The following is a 15,992-nucleotide window of genomic DNA, read 5'->3' as shown; positions in this document are numbered from 1 at the left end:
CCTCAATTTCCATTATTGGTGGAGCTTCCAGAAATATTTCACAAATGCCAATGAAATTAGCCTAACCGTGTGTGTTGAGAAGCTGGAGCTGGTGAATTGAATTAAGAATATTCAGATTACACACTGGCTGGGTGGTTCCGTTGGTTGGAATGTCATCCCATGCACCTAAAGGGTGTGAGTTTGATTCCCAGTCAAGGCACATACCTAGCTTGTGGGTTCAATCCCCAATCAGGTGCATATGGGAGGTAACCAATTGATGTTTCTCTCTCTCTCTCTCTCTCTCTCTCTCTCTTAAAAAAAAATCACATTATGACCTGCTGAATGAGGGGCACAAGCCACCTCAGGTGGCTCCCTCAGCACATGTGCTCCCACTTTGAGAAGTGAAAGCCACAGGGTCATTTGGGTTGAAATCAAAGTTTCAATACACTCATGCAAAGGAAGTAGAGCGACAGGAGTGGGAGGGGGATGAACCTGGGGAAGGTCAGTTTTCCATCCTAGGTCATGAGTGAGCAGGAGATAGAGAGCAGGGTAGCAATCACCTATGACTTATAAGGTGGTTGGGTCAGAGGTCACTACTTACCTCTAAGTGGTTATTTTAAAAGGTGCCCCAGGAAAAGAAAAGTGGGACTTACAGTGGGAATCCTAACCTCAAGTCCTCATCTAAATGTCCAGACTTTGGGTGTGAGTGGATGGCTTCCTAGAGGGGCTGAGACTTATGCCAGTTCTCAAATGCCCAAGGACGTGGAGAACCTTCTGCAGGAGCCTCTGCAGATGCCCAGGGACTGAGAACTAAATCCCCCAGCTGTGCAGGAAGCAGGAAGTCCTGTGGCCCAGACCACTGCTGAGCTCTGTGTGGTGAGGCATCTCTGTGGGCCTGGAGCAGCAGGTGTGCAGCGCCAAGGCCTGAAGGTGAAGGGTTACAGTGGTGCCGACCACAGGCCAGGGAGCCTCTCTGGGCGGCCATCCACTAGCTAAGGCCAGGGGAACCCAGATCCCTGGGGTACAGCAATCCTGAGGGGGTGGAGAGAAGAAACAGTGCCTCCATTTTTTGGGGGGGAATGAAATTTGGGGAGGGGGAAGAAGAAAGCTTATTTATTTTTTTTAATGTTATTTTATTATTTAAAGGGTTACAGAGAGTAGTACATATGTCTCCTTTTTTCCACCATTAACCTTCCCTCAGCCTCCCTTCTCCCTCCCGCCCTCTCCCGCTCCCTGCATATGCCCTCCCCCAGTGTCTTGCGTCCATTGGTTAGGCTTATATGCATGCATACAAGTCCTTTGGTTGATCTCTTACCTCCCCCACAGCCCTCCTCAGCCTTCCCGCTGTAGTTTGACCGTCTGTTAGATGCTTCTTTGCCTCTGTTTCTACTTTTGTTCATCAGTTTATAATGTTCTTTATATTCCACAAATGAGTGAGATCACGTGGGATTTTTCTTTCCCTGACTGACTTATTTCACTTACCATAATGCAAGAGAGCTAATTTCTCACCAGGTTGTCTGTCCTACCTTCTAAAAGCCAAGCAATATGCTCTATCCTGTAGAATGTTCAGAGAAGAGGAGGTCTCTGCCTCTGAGGACCTGACAGGGCTCCCTGAATAAAACAAAGCCAAACCTGACTGGACAAGGTCATCTTTGAAGAGACAGAAGGGACCTGGGACCAACTTTCAAGTTTCCACATCATCCTCTTTCTCAGTCCAGAGGTCACAAACCTCCAGGCCAGATTTTGAAAGATTTACTAGCCTGAGGCATTTGGCCTTTATTCTCTTGGCAGGAGAAAGAAATTGAATTTTTATATTAAGGGGAAAAAAAGGATGAGATTAGATGACTGGGGGAGGGGAGAGGAGAAAGTAACTTAAATGAGTGAAGAAGGCTGGGTGTGAGACAATAGGAAGTGGAACCAATATGTGGGGACTATGGCAGTTGGAGAGACCATCTAAAGGGGGCGGTCAGACCAGCTGACACGCCTCAGGGGTCTATGTACCACAAGGTCACAGTTCGATTCCTGGTCAAGACACATGCCTGGGTTGCAAGCTCAATCCCCAGTATAGAGCATGCAGGAGGCAGCTGATCTATGATTCTTTCTCATCATTGATGTTTCTCTCTTCTTCTCTAATATCAATAATATATATATATAATTTTTTTTACAGAGAAGATGGGAGAGGGATAGAGAGTTAGAAACATCGATCAGCTGTTTCCTACACACATCCTACTGGGGATGTGCCCAAAACCAAAGTACGTGCCCTTGCCCGGATTGAACCTGGGACTCTTCAGTCCCCAGGCCAACGCTCTATCCACTGAGCCAAACCGGTTAGGACAATAAAAACATATTTTTAAAAATACAAATAAATAAAGGGGACAGACAGCTCTTGCCCATGGCTACCATGTGGAAATTGAGCACCCTGTGTTGCCAGAACTTCAGATTTTTCCAGAGAGGCTAGGAAATGTGGATTTTTAAAAATCAATTGTCTCAGTTTTTAAAAGTTAAGCAACAAACACAGTTATGTTTCGAACTGCAGTGCAGATGAACACTGTACGGGTGGAACAAAACTTCCAGGGGAAATTCTGGCTCCTGCTCACCTCTCTGGATTTACACTTTCTTATTTTTCTGCCTCTGAGCAGTATCCTCCCATTCCTACCAGCTCAGCCTTGCTGTGAAAGCATGTTTTTAATAGTCTCTCCAGCATCTTTGGGATTTTTTACTTGGCAGATTTCTCCAGAATCTAGTCTGCTATGCTATTGGAAACATGACACTTACCTTTCCTTCTTCGTTTTCCAGCCGTCTCCCAGAACCTTTTGCTCATCCTATTTCCTCTTCCTCATTGATTTTCATCATCATCTCCATTTGCTAAGACGTACTGCCTACTATAGGCAGAATTCTAAGAACGCTCCTCAAATTCCTAGCCTCTGGTGCATGCATGTTTTCTCCCAGTTATTCGATAAAACACTAATCTCTGTGTTGAAGTGAAAGGATTTTGCAGCCAAAACTGGTTTGGCTCAGTGAATAGAGCATGGGCCTGCGGACTGAAAGGTCCCAGGTTCGATTCCAGTCAAGGTCATGTACTTGGTTGCAGTCACATTTCCAGTAGGTGGTGTGCAAGAGGCAGCTGATCAATGATTCTTTCTCATCGATGTTTCTAACTCTCTATCCCTCTCCCTTTTTCTCTGTAAAAAATCAATGAAATATATTTTTAAAAAGAAAGAAAGGATTTTGCAGAGTGGATTTGAAATACGTTGATTTGAAAATTAGTAGATTATCTGGGCTTGACTTGACCCCCCGAGGTTTTCAAAAGCAGAGAATTTTGCCTGATTGGTGGCAGAAGACAGAAGAGAAAGTCATGGAGCTGTGCTCAAGCCCGCCTGGAAAAAAGCAAACACATATGTTGTGAACTTCCCATGGGCTACATGGCAAGGGATTGTGGGTAGTCCTTAGGAGCTGAGGGTGGTTCTTGGCTGACAGCTAGCAAAAAAATAAGGACTTCAATCCTGTAACTGCAAGGAAACAAATCCTGCCCAAACCAGTGAGCTCGAATGAGGACCCTGAACCCACATAAGAACTGCAACCCTGGCCATGATTTCGGTCATGTGAGAGTCTGAGCAGAGAATCCAGTCATAGTGTTCACAGATTTAAACTGTGAGATGATAAATGTGTGTTGTTTCAATCTGCTATATTTGTGGTAACATGTTACACAGCATTAAAAAACAAAGATAGCCTTAAACTAATATACCTACCAATATGTCTCTACCTTATCCTTCAAATTGAAGTTTCACCTGTGAAAAAATACAGTAACAGCAAAATGGAGCTGGCATTGCCAAGAGAGAAATCTACAAAGGAGCTAGGAGGCCTCTGGGAAGCTGAGCTAACTCAACCCTTCCAACGGCTACATCCTCACACAGTTTCTGGAACTGACCCTTATCATACGTATCATTGGCCAATACGTTCTCCCATCCAATGGGTTATCATTTCATTTTGTAGTATAGTTTGATATTGGGTAGTATGAGTCCTCCAACTTTGTTCTTCTTTCTCAAGACTGCTGTGGCTATTCCTGGTCTTTTGTGGTTCCATATAAATTTCTGGGATATTTGTGCATGTTCAGTGAAATATGCCATTGCCATCTTCATAGGAATTGCACTGAATCTATAGATTGCTTTGGGCAATATGGACATTTTAATTATGCTAATTCTTCCTATCCATGAACACGTTATATGCTTCCACTTATTTATATCTTCTTCAGTTTCTTTCTTCAGTGTCTTATAATTTCAACATCCTTGGTCAAATTTATTCCTAGGTTGTTGTGGGGTTTTTAATAAAATTATAAATGAGATTATTTTCTTAGTTTCCCTTTATGATAGTTTATTATTGGTGTATAAAAAATGCAACTGGATATTTATTTTGTCTCCTTTGCTGAATTCATTTATTAGTTACTTTGCTGAATTCATTTATTAGTTCTAGTAGTCCTTTGATGGAATCTTGAGGGTTCTCTATGTATGGCATTATATCATCTACAAATAATGACAGTTTATTGCTTCCTTTCCATTTTTGGATGACTTTTATTTATTCTTATATTCTGATTGCTGTGGCTAGGGCCTCCCCAGTTTAAAATGTATTGGGTTTTTTTTTGTTTTTTGGTTTTTTTTTGATGTTGAGTTGTATGAGTTCTTTATAAATTTTAGGTATTAACCCTTTATCTGATGTATCACTAGCAAATATATTCTCTCTTCCAGTGGGTCTTTTTATTTTGTTGATTGCTTCCTGTGCTGTACAAAAAACATTTTTGTGTGATGTTGTTGTGGGGTCAAACCTTGGGTTCAGAATAAGACCACCGGAGGCTGATGATTAATTTAAAAAATTAACATATCTGAAATATCTGGCCAGGTTAGATGCGAGAGCACCACGCACAGGTGGTCTCCACACGACTGTTTCTGGGGTAGGAAGTCCCTTTTAAAGGTTCAAACCACAGGAATTTTCCTTTGTTCTAAATTCTAAATCCTAAAGACTATATTCTAAAGACTGGAGTCAGCCCAGCAGGGTCATGGCTAGTCACATCCTGCTGGACATTGGAATGTGGCCCTATCTTGCAATAGCCGATAACACAGAAGCAGAGCTAGAGGTTATGTACAGTTTCTATCTCTGAAGGTTACTGAGTTAGTGGGAATTACTCTCCTGTGGTCCTGGTCCCAGGCAAGGGAAAATTGCCTTAACCTCCAAGTCTCCACCTGAAAGCTAAGGTAAATAGTTGTGTTATTTTTTCCCGTGTTTAATCAGGTGCAAGAGCCAAACTAGAAGGGTTAAAATTCAAACAGCAGTTTTTACCAAAGTATGGTTGCCTCTATATTTCAATGTAATCCCAGTTGTTTATTTTTCTCTTGTTTATCTTGCCTGAGAAGCTATATCAGGAAAAATATTATTAAGATAAATGTCCAAGATTTTATTGTCCATGTTTTTTTTCTAGGAGTTTTGAATCTTTTAAGTCTTTAATTCATTTTGAGTTTATTATTGTAAGGAAAACGCTGTTGAAAATGCTGCATTAGTTTGGTTTACTGATGGTTCTTACATAGAAGGTGAGACAGGCCACTGTCAAGCAGGCCACACAATAGTCTTTCTAAATAAAACCGCAGAGACCAGTTTGCTGCCTCAGGCAACTCCTGCTCTACCAGCAGAGCTCTTTGTATTAATTGAGCTTGCAATTTGTCCAAAGGCAAAATGGCTAACTTTTTTTTTTTAATTTAAATTCTTTATTGTTTAAAGTATTACATGAGCCTCCTTTTCCCCCCATTGACCTCTACCTGGCTGCTCCCTTCCCCCCACCCCCCAGCACATGCCCTCACCCCCCTACTATCTGTGTCCATTGGTTATGCTCATATGCATGCATACAAGTCCTTTGGTTGATCTCTTAAACCCCTTCCCCCCTACTGCCTTCCCTCACAGGTTGGACAGTCTGTTCGAAGCTTCTTTGTCTCTGGTTCTATTTTTGTTCATCAATTTATGTTATGGCTAACATTTATATTGACAAAAGGTAATATAAATTACCTTTTATAATATGGGCGTACATAACATAATATGGGCATAATATAGTATTATCTATTATTGGTGTTGTTCATGTATTTATGTTTTGGTATCAAAGAGAATTCTCAACTTCTGGACAAAAGATAAAAACCAGTTTTTCTGTTTTAGAAGCTATCTGATTCCTAAGTCTTTAGCAATCATAAAAGTCCCTCGACATTTAATGGCAAATACAGAAGGAAGTAGAGGTAGTCATTTGGCTGACACTGATGCTAAATTAGTGGCATTAAAACAATCTCAGCCCCTAATGGAAGCACCTGTGCTAGTCGCTGATGTAATTGAAGATTGAAAAGATCATATTACGGAAGCACAGCATTTAGATGCTCAACAAAATAGAAAGTAATGGTTAGAACGAAGCTATAAATTTGACCCTAAAAGAAACCAATGGGTAGGTCCAAATGGCTGACCCCTCCTCCTTAATTGCACACATCACATGTCACAATATGTATATGACTTCACTCACGAAAACACCGACAAAATGGCTTCATGGGGAAAACAATACTACTTACTGTAAGCCATCTCTAAAGACAGCTTCCCAGGTGTACAAAAAATGCCAAATCTGCCCAAAACACAACCCTGGAAAGCTCATTCATAACTCTATGGGGCATTTCCTCCTGCCTTTAGGACCCTTTTAGGTCTGGCAAATAGAATGTGTTCAGGAGCCCCATTTCTGAAGGGTACAAGTCTATGTTGGTAATGATTTGTTTGCTTTCTCATTGGGTAGAAGCACACCCATGCCACAGAGCCACAGCCTCAGCAGTGAGTAAAACACTCCTAGAAAAGACCTTCTCATCCTTGGGGGATTTTTCTCAGAGCTCAGTGGTGACTGGGGACCTCATTTCACAGAACAAATTGTACAATCTGTTTGTAAGATCCGGCCAATTGCACAACATGATCATTGTGCTTATCATTCGTAGTCTTCTGATCTTGTAGAATGGACTGAGGTAATAAAAACTCAATTAGCACAACTCATGGAGTCTTTTGTTTTTTAATGCCTTTTTAATTGATTTGATAGAGAAAGAGGAAGGGAGAGGGAAAGTAAGAGAGAAACGTCCATCAGCTGCCTCCTTCAAGCCCCCACTGGGGATCATGTCCACAACCCGAGCATGAGCCCCGACTGGACATTGAACCAGCAACCTCTTGGTGCATGGGTCTATGTTCAACCATTGAGCTACACCAGCTGGGTCATGGAGTCTTTTCATCTACCTTGACTTAAGGCTCTTCCCTTGGTATTACTCAACCTTAGATCGCCCTTTGGCAAATATAGGTCATCTCCATTTGAAATTATTACTGGCAAACCCATAAGAGTGGATCAGGGAATCTGTGAACCTGCACTGCTGAAAGCAGATCTCCTGATTTACTGTGAATTCATAAGGACCCTTAAGACTAACAGCTCATGGAACAATCATTCTATCGCATGTTCCCAGGAGGTGAAGATGTACATCATGATCTCCAATCCCAGAATAATGTCTCCTGGAAACACCATCTCCATAAAGATGTCCTTGGGTCCCAATGGAAGAAGCCACATCAGGCACTACATACTAAACCTTATGCTGCTAAACTTAAGAGTATTGACCCATGCGTTCACATTTCTCACTTAAAAAGGACAGTCACACCTGAATGGTCATCTCAGCCTATTGCAGATCTTAAGTTAAAATATCTCTAAACAACCTGAGACCAACACTTTAGTTCTCATTCCAGGATCAAAGCAGACAGCGTCTGATATCCATGGCTCTCCTTAGACCCAGGCCAGGCCAGTCATATACGATTCCACCCAGAAACCCTTGCTCTTGGTCTTCCTTTTGACCACTTTTCTCTCATTTACTGATTATATTGCTGTCATAATCTGAGTTTTGCCTGAACAAAACTCTTGAGAAAACATACTATCTTCCAATAAACAACTCAAATTTTATGTCTGCTTCCTAAAATGACTACCGTATTTCCCCTTCAACACTCTTCTGCTACTGTCATCTAACCATTATACAACAGCACCAATTTAATTGGGTAGTCACCCAAGATAATCAAACCAGAAGTAGTGGCTTGGCCTTTAAGCCTTGAAAACTTACAAAACTTAATTAGTAAACCTAGCTAGTAAAGCTGGATTTAAAGTCTCAAACCTCAAAAAGAGTTGATATGATCTTCCTGTAGCCAGATTCATCCATAAGTTTCCCCCATCCCACAAGGGAATACCCATAAATACAATCTGGACTCTTACTAATAACTTTATCTGTTTTGAAAAAAATAAATGGTTCAGGCAGAATCTGGGATTTTGTCCCTTTGAAAATGTGTATCTACACTCTCTTGTATGATTCCGATGAGCATGAGTCTACAACTCAATGGGCATTAAGCAGCTACCATGTTACTTCTTGCATTTTCACTCTAATGCGGAGAAATTCAGGCTATAATACCACTCAATCCTGTAAAGCAGATGTTCTTCCACTCCCAAATACTATTTCCAGACTAGGTTAAAAAACAAAAAAACAAAAACCTAGTGTTTAATGAAAAATAAATGAAATCTATCTCTCAGGGAATCCCAGGTGGAAAACTTGGAACAACCAAACCCATGCTAATCTTTCAATCCTAACCCAAATATATAGAAAACACCCGAGGTTTATTATAACCCAATATTTTTTATTTATTTAAGGAACTTCCATAAAGTTTTTTGCAGTGGCTGCATCAATTTGCAATCTTGCCAACAATGAACAAGGGTTCTCTTTTTTCCAAATTTTTACCAACACTTATTTGTTGATTTATTAATGATAGCCATTCTGGCAGGTGAGAGGTGATACCTCATTATAGCTTTAATTTGAATTTCTCTGATGACTAATAGCATTGAGTATATTTTTAAATGTCTATTGGCTATCTGCATGTTCTCTGGAGTATTTTCTATTCAGGTCCTCTTCTTGGTGTTAAATAGTATAAACTTCTTATATATTTTGAATATTGACCCTTTATTGGATACACCTTTGGTGAACATCTTCTCCCATTTGATAGGTTATCATTTGGTTTTATTGATGGTTTCTTTTGCTATGCAAAACCTTTTTAGTTTGATGTAGTCCCACTTGTTTATTTCTTCTTTTGTTTCACTTGCCCAAGGAGACATATAAAAAAAAAAAAAACACAAACAAAAAACCTACTAAGAGCAATGTCAGAAAGCTTACTGCCTATGTTTCCTTCTAGGAGTTTTATGGTTTGGGATTTTATATTTAAACCTTTCATTCATATTTAGTTTATTCTTGCATATGATATAAGAAGGTGGCCTACTTTCATTTTTTTTGCATGTATCTGTCTAGTTTTCCCAATAACATTCATTGAATATTGTCTTTACCCCATTGTATATTCTTGCCATCTTTGTCATAGATTAATTGGCCATGCAGGTGTGCATTTATTTCTGGGCTATTTTGTTTCATTGACTTATGCGTCTGTTTTTATGCCAGTAACGTGCTCTTTTGATTACTATAGCCTTATAGTATACTTTGTATCAGTTTGTATGATACCTCGAATTCTGTTCTTAAAAAAATATATGTATATGTATATGTATATGTATATGTATATGTATATGTATATGTATATGTATATGTATATATGTATATATATTGATTTCAGAAAGGAAGGGAGAGGGAGAGAGATAGAAACATCAATGATGAGAATCATTGATCAGCTGCCTCCTACACACCCCCTCCTGGGGATCAAGCTGCAATCTGGGAAGGTGCCCTTGACCAGAACTGAACCTGGGTCCCTTCAGAATGCAGGCCATAGCTCTGTCCACTGAGCCAGATCAGCTAGGGCAACTCTGTTCTTTCTTCTCAATATTGTTATGGTCATTTGGATTCTTTTGTGGTTCCACATAAATTATAGAATTATTTGTTTTCATTTTATGAAAAATGCCATTGGTAGTTTGATGGCTGTTAAATAAATAAATAAAATGTCTGGACATTTTAATGATGTTAAATTTTCCTATCCTTGGGCAGGGTATACTGTATGCTTCCATTTATTTGCATTTTCTCCAATTTCTTTCTTCAATGTCATAATTTTTCAAGTACAGATCTTTTACCTTCTTGGTTAAATTTATTCCTAGTTATTTTACTTTTTGATGATATCATAAATGAGATTATTCTCTTAATTTTTCTTTTTGATAGTTTTTTTTATTGGTGCATAAAATACAGCCAACCTGAATATTAATTTTGTATCATGATACTTTAACGAATTCATTTATCAGTTCTAATAATTTTTTTGGTAAAATCTTTAGGGTTCTCTCTATATAGTGTTATGGAATCTGCAAATAATGACAGTACTACTTCTTTACAATTTGGATGTTATCTATTTATTTATTTACTTACTTGGCCTGATTGCAGTGGCTAGGACTTTCAAAGCTATGTTGAATAAAAGGGGTGAGAGTGGACATCCTGTCTTGTTTCTGATCTTAAAGAAAATGCTTTTAGCTACTCCTGTTGCCTCTGATGCTAGCTGTGGTCTTTATTATGCATACGGTCTTTATCATGTTGTGGTATGTTTCCTCTATTCCACTTTGCCAAGAGTTGCTAAGAGTTTTTTATCATAAATGGATGCTTGATTTTGTCAAGTGCTATTTCTGCATCTATCAATATATGCTCTTTTTAATCCTTTATTTGGTATATCACATTAATTGATTTGCAAATAGTTAACCTCACATCCCAAGAATAAATCTCACTTGATCATGGTGTCTGATCTTTTTAATGTACTGCTGAATACAGTTTGTTAATATTTTATTGAAGATTTTTGCATCTATGTTTGTCAGGAATATTGGCCTATCATTTTCTTTTTTTGTATTGTCTTTGTCTGGTTTTGGAATCAGGGTAACACTGGGCTTGTAAAAGGAGCTTGTGAGCCTTCTCTTCTCTTCAATTATTTTTGGAATAGTTTGAGAAAGAGGTGTTAATTCTTGTTCGAATGCTTGGTAGAATTTGCCTGTGAATCCATCTGGTCCCAACTTTTGTTTATTGAAAGTTATTTTTAAATTACTGATTTGATTTCATTAGCAGTAATTGGTCTGTTCAGATTTTCTGTTCCTTCTTGATTCAGTCTTTGAAGATATGTTTCTAGGAATTTATCTATTTCTTCCCAAATGTCTCATTTGTTGGCATGATGTTGTTTGTATCATAGTATTTTCTTATAAGCCTTTATATTTCTGTAGTGTCCATTGCCACTTTTCTTCTTGTGTTTCTAATTTTACTTATTTGAGTCAATTCACTTTTTTTCTTGATGAATCTTGTTAAAAGTTTATTAATTTTATTTATTTTTTCAAAGAATCAGCTCTTGTTTTCTTACCTTTTGTATTATCTTTTTAGACTGTATTTTGTTTATTTCTGTTATGATCTTTATTATTTCCTTCCTTCTACTCTCTTTTGATTTTCTTTGTTGTCCTTTTTCTAGTTGGTTTAGGTGTAAGATTTTATTGTTTATTTGAGAGTTTTCTTGTTTCTTGAGTAGGCCTGTATTGCTACGAATTTCTCTCTTATGATTGTTTTTGCTGCGTCCTATAGATTTAGGATCACTATGTTTTCATTCTCATTTGTCTCAAGGTATCTTTTGGTTTCTTCCTTGATCTCATTGTTAACCCATTTGTTGTTTAGTAGCATGTTATTAGCCTCCAAGTGCTTGTCTGTTTTTCAATTTTTTCCTTGTAATTAGTTTCTAGTTTCATTCCATTGTGTTCGAAGAAATGTTTGATATGATTTCAATCTTAAATTCATTGAGACTTATGTTTTGTTGTGTTTTTACCTTTAAAAAATGTGAGATAGCCTGGAAAATGTGCCATGTGCCCTTGAAAATAATGTATATTCTGCTGCTTTGGCGTGAAATGCTCTTTAAAAAATCAGTTTAATCCACTTGACTAATTTGTTATTTAAGGGCACTGTTTCTGTATTGATTTTGTATCCACTAATGACAATAGGATGTTAATATCCTCTTCTATGACTATATTACTTTTATGTCCATCAATATTTGCTTTATATATTTAGGTGTTTGTATGTTGGATCCAAGGATTATCTTCTCTTGTTGGATTGATAACTTTATCATTATGTAGTGTCCTTCTTCATCTCTTTTATAGCCTTTGTTTTAAACTCTATTTTGTCTAAGTATTGCTACCCCAGCTCCCTTCTCCCCATTTCCATTTGCATTAAAAATATTTTTCTGTACCTTTACTTTCAGTCTGTGTGTGTCCTTCCATTTGAATTGAGTCTCTTATAGACAGCATATATAAGGGTCCTGTTTTTTCATCCTTTCAAACACTATATGTTTTTTAATTGGAGTATTTAACCCATTTGCATTTAAAATAATTGTTAGGCTCGTGGGTGTGTCTCAGTGGTTGAACATTGATCTGTGAACCAAGAGGTCACTAGTTTGATTCCCAGTCAGCCCGGGTTGCAGGCTTGATCCCTGGTAGGAGGCGTGCTAGAGGGAGCTGATCAATGTTTCTCTCTCATCAATGTTTCTATCTCTCTATCCTTCTCCCTTTTTTCTCAATCAAATAAATAAAAATATATTTAAAATAAAATAATTGTTAATAGATATGTAGTTATTGCAATTTTATTATTCATATTTATCTTTTTTTCTTTTTCAAGAAGATCTTTTAACATTTCTTGTAATACTGCTTTGTTGGCAACAAATTCCTTTAGTTTTTTCTTGTTTGAGATGCTCTTTATTTTTCCATCAATTTTAAATTATAGGTCTGCTTTTCATCTTTGAATATTTCATTCAATCCCTTCTGGCTTGCAAAATTTCTGTTGAGAAGTCAGCTGACAAATTTTATAGGAGCTCCCTTGTAGATAACTAATTGCTTTTCCCTTATTTATTTATCTATTTATTTATTTTTAAATTTTCATTTTTTATTAATTATGGTATCACATAATTGTCCTCATCCCCCCATTCCCATCCCAAACCCCTCCCTCCATATGCCCCCACCCCTCTGTTGTCCATGGCCACTGGCTAGGCCCATATGCATGCACACACGTCCTTTGGTTGATCTTTTCCCTTATCCCCACCCTCCCCTACCTTCCCTCTGAGGTTTGAGAGTCTGATCGCTGCTTCTCTTTCTCTGGGTCTGTTTTTGTTCATCAGTTTATGTTGTTCATTATTTCCCCTAGATGTGTGAGATCATGTGATCCAAGAAATACCCTTGTAAGAACCGAAACTGAGACAAGCCATAATGGTTATGCTGAGAGGCAAATGAATCAGTCTGTAGTGAATTCCTTTCTGGGTCAACAGTTCTTTTGAGTCCCAATTTCAATGTCAAACAGTTTCTTATGTGTACATGTCAGCCATGATATTTCAGATCTGGTTGATGGACAAATGGTGGTGATGTAGGTCCGACCATCTCTGGTTTGGTCCTGGGCATCCTTCAGGGACACACAGCTGCTGTCTGCTAGTATTGCAAGGCGTTGTCACCATCTTCCTAATTGCTTTTCTCTTGCTGCTATTAAGATTCTCTCTTTGTCCTTGACTTTTGGCATTTTAATTACAGTATGTCTTGGTGTGGGCCTCTTTGAGTTCATTTTATTTGGGACTCTCTGTGCTTCTTAGACTGGTGTGTCTGTTTTCTTCCCTAATAAAGAGAAGTTTTCAGTCATTATTTCTTCACCTAGGTTCTTGTCCTTGCTCCTTCTCTTCTTTTGGTGCCCTATGATGAAAAGGTTGTTATGTTTGGTGTTTTCCCAGAGGTCCCTTAACTAGCCTCATTTGTTGTTGGTGGTGATGGTGCTGGGCTTTTTTAAAATTAATTAATTAATTAATTTATTTATTTATTTATTTATTTATTTATTTTTGGTGGTGGTTTTTTAATTCTTTCTTCTTTTTGCTACTCCAATTGGGTGTTTTCTGCTACATTGTTTCTCAAATAATTCTTTGATCCTCTGCTGCATTTAACCTGATGTTGATTTCTTCATAATGTGCTCTTTAGTTATTGTATTCTTTATTTCTGTTTTATGGTTTTTATGTTCTTTTTTTATGCTTATTATCTTTTTGTTGAAGTTCTCACTAAGTTCCTTGATCATCTTTACAATCAGTGTTTTGAACTTGGCTGATGGTGATTTATTTGCCTCCATTTTGTTTAGTTCTTTTTCTGGAATTTTGTCCTATTTTTTTCATTTGTGACTTGTTTCTTTGTCTCCTCATTTTGGCTACCTCTCTGTATTTGTTTCTATTATTAGGTAGAACTACATCTCTTGGTCTTGGCAGAGTGGCCTTATGTAGTAGGGATCCTGTGGGGCCCAGAGGCACAGTCTCCCTGTTTACCTGTGTGCATTGCGTATGCTCTCTCATTGTAGCTGAGCCTTGATTGGTGTAGGTATGTCACTGGGTGGTTTGATGCTCAGGCTGGCTGGCTATAAGGACTAGCCTTGACTACAGGGGACAAGCTGTTATTCCAGGGATGACCTCATGAAGCAAGATTTACTTTAGCTGGTTTCTGGTGTCTGTGGAGTCCACCCCTTGGGTTTGTCATTTGTGGCACTAATTGGGTGATACTCTGTTAAGTTCTGAAGATAGCAACCAAGTGTATTGGTTCTGGAGACTCTTAAGAGGAGCTCCAATGCAAGCTAAAGTCAACTTATCTCTGTGTCTTACTTGAGACCACCTGGTGGGAGCTACAGAGTAATCTATGGTTGGTAGCTGTCTGTGCTGGGTTTGGAAGCACCTGGAAGTGGTTATCCTGTGAACCAAGGCTGGCTTCCACCAGTGCTGAATTTGGGGGCATTTAGCAAGGGAACTCTGAGCCAGCTGCTGCTTGTTGGGAGTCTGTGGGCCTTTGAGAGATTTTAGGAAAATTATCAGTGCACAGCCAAGGCTGGCTGGGTTAGCTTCTGAAACAGGTTCCAGCTAGGTGTGTGAATTGGGTGGGGTGAGAGTAGCATTAGGCAGATTAGTGGAGAGTTCTGATTTGGTGTGGCCTGTGCCTGAAGGCTCAGAGGGGTGAAAGCTGGACAAGAGCACAATGGCACCTGCGGGCACTTTAACTGAAGAGAGCTGTCCCTCCAGCCCTCACCCAGAAGCCAGACAATTCAGCTCCTTTTTGTATGTCCCTGGCCCTTTGCAAGCTGCTACTCCCAGCCCTGGAGTTCAAAGCAAGTGAGTCCATTAGCAACTAGATCCTTGCTCAGCCCTTTAGAGGGAATGCCTGGGACTCCAGCAGCCCTCCGTCCCACCTGGACGGAATACCCGCCGGTTTACCCAACCAGATACAGTGGTGGTCTGAATTGTGGAGTCTGCTGTGGGACTGGGACGCCTTGATCTCAGGGGGGACACCAGAAGCTGAGATATCCCTCCTGATTCTTTTTTTGTTGTTAATCCTTGCCCAAGGATATTTTTCCATCCATTATTTTTTAGACAGAGCGTAAGACAGAGAGAGAGAAACACCAATTGGTTGGTTGCCTCCAGTATGTGCCCTGACCAGGGCCAGGGATCAAGCCTGCAACTGTGGTACAAGCCCTTGATCAGAATTGAACCAGGCACCCTTCAGTCGATGGGCCGACACTCTATCCACTGAGCCAAACCAGCTAGGGTTCTCTCTGATTCTTAACCACTATACATGGGTGTGGGACCAGCTCATTTTCTGTCTTCACCCTTCAATGAGATTTTTGTGGCTTATTCTTTATATCCTTAGTTATAGGAGCTCTGTCCAGCTAGTGTTCAGATGCTTCTCCAGGGTAGTGGTTCTAATTTTGATGTGGTCATAGGAGAAGCAACCACAGAGTTTACCTACTCCACCATCTTGACCGGAAGTCAAAAGTGAACATTTGAACTGCGCTAAACCAAATGAGTGCATTCCGATACAAATGGTTCTGTGTTATTGAACTTTCTATTCAAAAATAAAAATTTCACCTAGCAATAGACATAAGCAATTAATCAGGTATCACATACAATAAGTTTACTTGTCAGCACCAATCACAGGTCTTTCA

This window comes from Pipistrellus hanaki (genome assembly GCF_964339955.1).
Source record: "Pipistrellus hanaki genome assembly, chromosome: 12".
Classification (NCBI taxonomy): Eukaryota; Metazoa; Chordata; class Mammalia; order Chiroptera; family Vespertilionidae; genus Pipistrellus; species Pipistrellus hanaki.
This window is presented reverse-complemented; position numbering follows the sequence as displayed.